Source organism: Amia ocellicauda, chromosome 8 (genome assembly GCF_036373705.1).
Source record: "Amia ocellicauda isolate fAmiCal2 chromosome 8, fAmiCal2.hap1, whole genome shotgun sequence".
Lineage (NCBI taxonomy): Eukaryota > Metazoa > Chordata > Actinopteri > Amiiformes > Amiidae > Amia > Amia ocellicauda.
This window is the reverse complement of record NC_089857.1, coordinates 7,867,501-7,870,000: the sequence shown is the minus strand read 5'-3', so window position 1 is coordinate 7,870,000 and position 2,500 is coordinate 7,867,501. Positions and strand designations below refer to the sequence as shown.

Below are 2,500 nucleotides of genomic sequence, written 5' to 3'. Positions count from 1 at the left end.
TAGTTCCGGTCTGGTGTGGCACCCCAGCTAACGCACAACGTTGCCACAACGTTTCGTGTTAGCAGGGACTGTCTGCGGCGCGCTGGTGTGTCCCGGACTTTAGAGTAGAGAGACAGTTCAACTGCAAGTATGAGCGGCAGAAACGGATATTGCCTTCCCTTTAAGTAGAGCGTAAGGGACAGCCTACCTGGCTTACGGCCATACTAGCCTGAATACGCCCGATCTCGTCCGATCTCGGAAGCTAAGCAGGCTCGGGCCTGGTCAGTACTTGGATGGGAGACCGCCTGGGAATACCAGGTGCTGTAAGCTTTTGCATCTTTTACACACCAGAGGGCGACAAATCACGAGTTTTAACTTTGGATACACGCAATTTCATCATTATTTCAGATTTGACTTCCCCAAATACACAGGCATACAATAGATCTTGTTCTCCAACGTAAACGGTCCCTATTAACTAGTGTACATTTGTAAATAAATTGAGCATCATGGCTAGAAGTGACTAAATGTTGCCTAATCTTTCTCATCGAGAAATGACACAATTACAGCAACACAAAAAGGAACTCCACCGGACAAAGTTCAGTGCTCACAAGGAGCCTCATTCAACACACACGGTTCCATTCCCATTCATACAAAGCACGAAAGTGTAAAACTTGGGAACATACTTGAGAGCAAAGATCACATTCAATCTCATTCAAGGCACGGATGTGAATGCAACGGGATGAAATTACTGAAATGATGCCTGCCCTCGAACTGTGATGATGGACTACCCGACTCGCCAATAATATTGGGTTCTGGTGTATTGAAATACAGGAGCTGCTGGATTTGTGTGTTTTCTTACCCCCTCACCATAGTTTGTCAAATGTTTAAACAACTGAACTTATATTCAAGGTTTGTTTCTCTTCATATGTTTTACTGGTTTACATTTGTCTCAGCAACCTGTTGAATGATTCTTCTGCTTTCAAAACAAAATGACAACAGGATGAATGCACACACTTGAAAATACAATACATGCAATGTTATGCATCATAGTGATGCAACCTCCTTTCATTTTCATACAGCATGTCAATTAAAATCCTTACTGAAATGCACACCTTCTCAAGATTGCGCTTGACTGGCGTGTCAGGCACTCAATTACAGCTGTTTTATCAAGACAATGTGTTCGTTTTGTAATATATAGTTCCGGTCTGGTGTGGCACCCCAGCTAACGCACAACGTTGCCACAATGTTGCCACAACGTGGCGTGTTAGCAGGGACTGTCTGCGGCGCGCTGGTGTGTCCCGGGCTTTAGAGTAGAGAGACAGTTCAACTGTAAGTATGAACGGCAGAAACGGATATTGCCTTCCCTATAAGTAGAGCGTCAGGGACAGCCTCCCTGGCTTACGGCCATACTAGCCTGAATACGCCCGATCTCGTCCGATCTCGGAAGCTAAGCAGGCTCGGGCCTGGTCAGTACTTGGATGGGAGACCGCCTGGGAATACCAGGTGCTGTAAGCTTTTGCATCTTTTACACACCAGAGGGCGACAAATCACGAGTTTTAACTTTGGATACACGCAATTTCATCATTATTTCAGATTTGACTTCCCCAAATACACAGGCATACAATAGATCTTGTTCTCCAACGTAAACGGTCCCTATTAACTAGTGTACATTTGTAAATAAATTGAGCATCATGGCTAGAAGTGACTAAATGTTGCCTAATCTTTCTCATCGAGAAATGACACAATTACAGCAACACAAAAAGGAACTCCACCGGACAAAGTTCAGTGCTCACAAGGAGCCTCATTCAACACACACGGTTCCATTCCCATTCATACAAAGCACGAAAGTGTAAAACTTGGGAACATACTTGAGAGCAAAGATCACATTCAATCTCATTCAAGGCACGGATGTGAATGCAACGGGATGAAATTACTGAAATGATGCCTGCCCTCGAACTGTGATGATGGACTACCCGACTCGCCAATAATATTGGGTTCTGGTGTATTGAAATACAGGAGCTGCTGGATTTGTGTGTTTTCTTACCCCCTCACCATAGTTTGTCAAATGTTTAAACAACTGAACTTATATTCAAGGTTTGTTTCTCTTCATATGTTTTACTGGTTTACATTTGTCTCAGCAACCTGTTGAATGATTCTTCTGCTTTCAAAACAAAATGACAACAGGATGAATGCACACACTTGAAAATACAATACATGCAATGTTATGCATCATAGTGATGCAACCTCCTTTCATTTTCATACAGCATGTCAATTAAAATCCTTACTGAAATGCACACCTTCTCAAGATTGCGCTTGACTGGCGTGTCAGGCACTCAATTACAGCTGTTTTATCAAGACAATGTGTTCGTTTTGTAATATATAGTTCCGGTCTGGTGTGGCACCCCAGCTAACGCACAACGTTGCCACAATGTTGCCACAACGTGGCGTGTTAGCAGGGACTGTCTGCGGCGCGCTGGTGTGTCCCGGGCTTTAGAGTAGAGAGACAGTTCAACTGTAAGTA

The 2,500-nt window shown here is 43.9% G+C and overlaps 2 non-coding genes across 2 annotated transcripts; both read left to right on the top strand.

The window, feature by feature from the left end:
* Positions 1–190: 190 nt before the first annotated feature.
* On the top strand, positions 191–309 carry LOC136757577 (5S ribosomal RNA). Its single transcript, XR_010819565.1, has one exon. It is a non-coding gene; the product is annotated as a 5S ribosomal RNA (ribosomal RNA).
* Positions 310–1,375: 1,066 nt separating this feature from the next.
* On the top strand, positions 1,376–1,494 carry LOC136757566 (5S ribosomal RNA). Its single transcript, XR_010819557.1, has one exon. It is a non-coding gene; the product is annotated as a 5S ribosomal RNA (ribosomal RNA).
* The last annotated feature ends 1,006 nt before the right edge of the window (positions 1,495–2,500 follow it).